The following is a 6,420-nucleotide window of genomic DNA, read 5'->3' as shown; positions in this document are numbered from 1 at the left end:
GGGGAGGAGTGGAAATCGGCGCCTTGTCTGGACTGGTCCCGCTGGAAGAGAGGAGGCTGTGAGGGGAGCCTGTGGCGTGTCAGCCGCAGGGCTCAGAAAACTTACCTACTGTCCCTGCCTCCCTACCGCCAGCACCCCTCAACCCAGGGCCTGGGGTTCTGGGGGCCGGAGCTGCCCTGAAGGGAGTGCAGACTCTGGTCCTCTGCCCCTTGTAAGCGCCGTGAGGTAGGAGCCCAAGCGAGAGGTGGTGGGTGAATCTCCAGCTCCCTCCGCCCTCATTTCCCTCCCCACCCCCATCTTTCTCTTTAATCATTAACAGCCCTGGAATTAAGGGGCTCAGACCTGGAGGCCTTCCTATGCACCTTTGCTATAAACGATAACCATCTGTGCCTGAGGTAATGGGGCTGGAAGCTTTGCCAGTATCCTGTATAGGAAGTGGGACAGGGTGACAAATGTATTGTGTTTTTCCGTTACCCCCTCACCCCCCATCCTCTCCCTTGCATACCCCTCCTTTCCACTTCAGTTCTCCGTGATTAGGTGGTAATCGTGGTGGGTTTTGTTGTTGTTGTTGTTTGTTTGTTTTTTCTTTATTGCACTTGGTATCTTGGTTACCTCTTTTGAATTTGGTGTTCCACCTCCATCCCAGATCTTAACTGCAAGCTTTGTAATACTTCAGTTACAAGCTGTGTGTCTTTGGGAGTACCTCTCAAAGCCTGGTCGCTCCCGATTAAGATGAGCATTTTCTTCTATGAATACTGGAATTCCAAAGCCCTTGCAAGGATTCCTAAATGGCATCATAGCCTAGGAATCAAGGTCTCTTGCTCTAAATACTTTGTGTGTGAGGAATTTAAATGTTGTCAACTCTTTCCAAAGTGATTTGATGTTAGGCTAATTCTAGATTTCTGTGTTTCTCTCCACCCACACTTCATGATGCACTTTGGAGAACAGAAAACCCCATATTACTTTTTTGTTTCTCCAATTGGACAATAGCTCTTTTATCTTCTCCATTTGCGTGTCTGGCACACAAGTCTTCAGTGACACATTTGGCTTGTGCTGATTCCCATCTTATTTATTTAGCTTATTCTTTGTGTATAGGTGGTCTTAAACGAGACAATGTGATTTGTTTAGTTTTGTTTTGAGGAAGAATACAAACCAGTAACGGCTGTGAAAAAATTACTTGAGAAAAAAAATTATTTGAAGAAAGCAAAGAATGATTGGAAAAGAAGGTCTCTTTGTTGATGTTCTGTTGGTTTAAGGAAAAAAAAAAGTAGTGCTACTTTAGCCTGTTTTAGGGATTTCAGAGTGAAGTGTAATGATTCCTAGTTTGGTGTTGATATTTTCTTTGGAAATCCTCTGTTGAGTCTGGCACTGTATTTTCTAAAGAACTTGAAGAGATGGTGCCCAAATTTAGGGATCCTTTGAATAGAAAGTGTCCGTAAATCCTGTTCCTCTGTAACTGAGTTTATGTGCATATTGCTAGAAGAATTATCACAACGGGTTCCATCCTACTCATCAGGGCTTTCAAGCCTGATAAAACAGAATATTTAATGCTTTGATTGTACAAGTAACAGCATGTTTAGATGTTTCACAGAAATGCAACAAAAGAAAAAAATGACTACTGTTCTCACCTTAGCTGATTTGGAATCATTGAATAAAAAGTCCAAAATTCATTCATTCATTCAACAAACATTTATTGCCTGGCTACTGATTGCTAGCCAGTATTTCGGGCAGTGGGCATACAAAGGTGAAACTAGCAGTAAGGTCCACGCTCTCATGGAGCTTACCTCGGAGTGTGCGGTGGGGACAGATAAATAAGCAAATCGGACTTTGATAAGTGCTGAAGAAAATAAGAGTGTTGTGATAGAAAGTGTCTGACTGGGATACAGTCTAGACCTTTCTGAGGAGGTGACACGTAAGCTGAGCTTTAAATAAAAAGGAGCCAGCCATGCAAAGATATGGGAGGAGCCTTCCAGGTTTAGGGACTAGCTAGTGCAGAAACTGGGCTAGAGTGAGTTTGGCAAGTTCCAGGGAGTAGGGAGAAAGGGGAGGTGGAGGAGGTTGGGGAGTAGGGAGGCAGTAATAGCAGAGTCTAGTGAGCAAAGAGGAGAGTGAGAAGAGTCTAGGTCAGAGAGGTGGAGGCCAGGCTCAGAATAGGTAGGCAAAATAAGAGGAAGAAGGAGAAGGAAATAGAAAATCATGTTCCTTTTTAATTCTGTTGCCTTTCCTAGAGTCTCACCACACGCTACTTTGAGGGTACTCTTGGACTGTTACAGGAAAAAAAAGTCACCCTGCTGAGAGTGGGAGAGGAGGAGGCAATGGTCATCTGGGTCTTTTCTGACAGATGAATCTCAAGCCATGTGTTAAGAATTCAGTGGGATGTTCAACTGAGAGATTGCCTTTTTCCTTACAGGATTTTGCCTTATACACTTTTAAAAATTGCATAATGAGTACCCCAAATGTGTTCTAGTATATGAACCCTCCTTTGCTTCCAGCTGTGAATTTAGGGCTGAAGGTTGGGCAAGTGATAATAATATGCCCCTGTTGGTCTACAAAGATGACCATTAGGATCTAAGTTTGAAGTTATTTTTTTGTAGGGAGGCGGGTTTTATGTTGCAATATTTCCACTCTTGTCTGATCCACCTGGTGACTATTAACACTCAGCTGAGGTGTAGGTTGGTGCTAAAAGTTTACATTTATCCAATGTAATCCACACTCAGTGGATTACATTAGATAAATGACCATTGTGGGCATAATCCCACTCTGTGGACATCTTTGGGCTGGCATGTAACCAAGTGATGTAACCTACTTTTGCCTTCTGTTGGGGCCATTCATCTCCAGTAGTCAGCTGCTTTTCAGCCTCACCTTGACCAGATTGTCCACTTGAGAGGCCCAATCAGGACTCCTTTTTGATTTGGCCCTCTTGAGCCATGACACAGTGGGCCAACAGAAAGAATATGCTGTTTTCTTCTTTTGAACACCACAACAGTGACTAGTGTGTTCTTTGAGTGAATTGGCCCTTTGAGCCAGGCAGTTGAGAGACTTAAATATTGCTGAGGCTATTTGTAGTAAAGTTAGTATCAGAAATGCTAAGTAAAACCTTTTAGTGTTTGGGAAAAATGAATCAGAAATTTTGGACTTGTCACCTATTTTAGGTTCTAATAATTTACTAGCATGGGTAGATGGATTATCAAAAATAACTTGAATAGTTTCCTGGGCAGTCCTGGGGTAATGAAGGGGATGGAGTTGAGCCTGTACTGACTTACTGAATCCCAACTTCAATGCAAATAGGAAGTCTTTTAGTTAGCAAGCAAGTGAACAGCTAGGACCAGGCAAACAATAGACTCCACCCTTTATACTGCAGAGTAACTCTAAGAAACTGAGAATTGAAAATATACATATATAATATATATATGGTTTTGGCCTAGGTTGAAGAATTTTGGCCTCTGTATCCTAATGCTGGATTTTAAATGCTGTTATTAAGCTGTCCACTGTTCATCTTCATTTTAATAGTTATTATAACTCAAGTATGAAAGTATCCCATAGGCTGAAATTTCATCAGCCAGTTTGGAGACTGGTGGTTCTTTTCTAATTTGTGAAAGGGGGCGGATGGGCAGGAGGGGACTTGAATACAGGGAGAAGCCATCGACTCCTACGTTGGCCACTAATTGTGTTTGGGAAAGAATCCACAAATCTAAATGAATTTAGATCCTCAGAGCTGAACTGGCCTTTTATTTATTTATTTTATTTTTAAAATATTCATCTATTTATTTGGTTGCGCCAGATGGGCTCCTTTGTTGTGGCACGCAGGCTCCTTGGTTGCAGCATGTGAGCTCTTAGTTGTCGCACGCATGTGAGATCTAGTTCCCTGATCAGGGAATTGAACCCGGGCCCCCTGCATTGGGAGCGTGGCATCTTAACCACTGCACCACCAGGGAAGTCCCCTGAACTGGCCTTTTAATCTAGGGTACTAGTGGATTTGTTTCTTAAACTCCCAGGGCTTTTGGACAAACTCTTCTGAAAGAAGAGTTGATGCCACTTACTTTTGGAGTTGTGGGTGTTATGCATTGCATTAGATGACTTAAAATTAATCTGATTTTGCTACTGTTTTGATATCTTTACAGTAAGGACAGTTAATTGTACACTGGCTGCCAGTTGTTTTAAGATGAAGATGTGATAACTCAGATTGAAACAATGGTAATTATGTGGTGACTCCTATTTCCCCAGCTCTTGATAACTTACAGTTACCTCTTTGTGTCTATTTACAGATGTTGATACCAGTGAACCAGGATCAATTCTCCCTAAATGTTGGAACAGTGTTCTGAAGCTCTCTGCACAATGGACCAGGGTGTTTTATTGAGTTAGTGTCTTTCAATTAAAATCTAGTTTTACTAGTTCTTGTATCTGTTTTTCTAGGTGAATGATTAGTGAATGATTACAAATAAGAACTTAACATATTAATTTAGTGGAAGTGGCTCAAACTCTAATTCTTTGAGGTTGTGATATGTAGAAAGGAGAAAATGGGAGGGGGGAAATGCCAAATCCTCTTCTTTAAGATGTGTGCAAATGAAACTATTTAAATACCATACATCAGAATAGGGAAGCTCAGTAAAGGAATCGTGGGGTGGTAATTAGCCCTTGTAGCAAAGTAAGCCATCTGTGGCCAGCACCCTGATACCAACCTGATTACACGAAAAAGTAGGCATCATGTTGACAACTCCTGACTTCCCGATGGCTTGTCCTTGCTCAGGAGTGCCCTTTGACCCGTGCTGTGTTGGTGGGTTTCAGGCTGAATTGCATCGTGGAAGCTTAGGTTGCATAGTGCTGGGAAGCATAATCCATGTTCCTGTTCTCCCTGCTCTGCTGGAGGGCTCAGCCTCAGGACCTGGGCACTGGAAATAATTCTGTCACTGAGGCCTGGAGATCCAGACCAGATATATGATGACTGATCAAGGATCTTGGATAGCATCACTGCATAGTGTAGGACTTCTCATTTTTGCCCTAATCTCTGCTGGTCAGTCTAGGAGACAGTGTGTTGGAAAAACTTGCTTTCCTTATTTTAGTAGTAGATTGCTTCCACCATATCAAGACCGTAGGGTTTGGTTATAGCTTTTAGCTCTTGTTGGTTGATGAAGGGTTTGGATTCTGCAGTGTTTGCCTAAAGTGGGTTGGTGTGTGACCTGTACTTTTGATTCTGAATAAGACTCAAGTCATAGCATTTACTATATTGAATGCATTTAATTCTTTCTCCAGTTAAGGAAGAAGCAGGAAGAAGACCCTCAAAGAACCTTAGAATATCTGGCATGATAGTTTTTCAAACTGGGCTATGCGGAGCCCTCTCAGGGGTCATTTCTGGAGTATGCCCCCTCATCTCGCTGTCTTCCTTCCACTTCACTGCCCCCCCCACCATGCTTCACTCTGCAGAAGGTACCTTGATATTCTGCTCTATTGGGTTTCCCCGTAAGATTTCAGTCAATCAAGATGTTTTGAGGCTGAAAACAGATCAAAAAGCAGTAGGTAAATGGAAATCTAGAAAGGTTAGTAAACTTGCTTAAAGTTACAGAGCAAGGTACTGGCAGCTACAGGACTAGAATAGGACTTTCTCTGCACTAATTTTGTTTTCTCATTTACATTGCCTCACATATGTCATTGTAGGCACTCAATGGAGTTTGAGTTTAATTGAATCCTTGGTGTTTGGTCTTTTATATTACTGCCTCTGTACTCAAACATTTTGTCACACACTACTGTTCTTTCAGAGAAAAATCCTTATAACAAGTTTTGAAACATAAGTGAAGTTATTGATGGTAATGGTACTAGTAAGTAGCTGGCCTTTCCTCCTCAGAATATTTCTGAAAGTGATGATCGTACTTTCAAACAGAAGTGGAGGCTTTATCACTCTAAGTTCTTAAGATAAGCTAGTGGCATGCTGTCCAGAATGCCTGTGGAAAATGCTGACCTCGGGCTTCCCTGGTGGCACAGTGGTTGAGAGTCCGCCTGCCGATGCAGGGGATGTGGGTTCGTGCCCCGGTCCGGGAGGATCCCACATGCCACGGAGTGGCTGGGCCCGTGAGCCATGGCCGCTGAGCCTGCGCGTCCGGAGCCTGTGCTCCACAACGGGAGAGGCCACAACAGTGAGAGGCCCGCGTACCGCAAAAAAAAAATGCTGACCTGAATATTCCCATTTCCAGTGACCTGCCCTGGAATCTGAAAAGGAAAATCCAGGTATACCCACTGACAGAACAGCTTTAGAATGGCTCTGTGGAAATAACTACAATCACCATATTCTTTTTTCTAAAAAATCTGTGAAGCAAATTTGTTTTCAGTTAAACATTTACTTTATATCTACTTGATGACTACCTAGTGGCTCCTCTTTAAATAGGAAGGGAAGGCGAGGAATACCACTGCAGTGAGGGTGCTGGGACC

This window comes from Hyperoodon ampullatus, assembly GCF_949752795.1.
Source record: "Hyperoodon ampullatus genome assembly, chromosome: 14".
In the NCBI taxonomy this organism is placed as follows: Eukaryota; Metazoa; Chordata; class Mammalia; order Artiodactyla; family Ziphiidae; genus Hyperoodon; species Hyperoodon ampullatus.
This window is presented reverse-complemented; position numbering follows the sequence as displayed.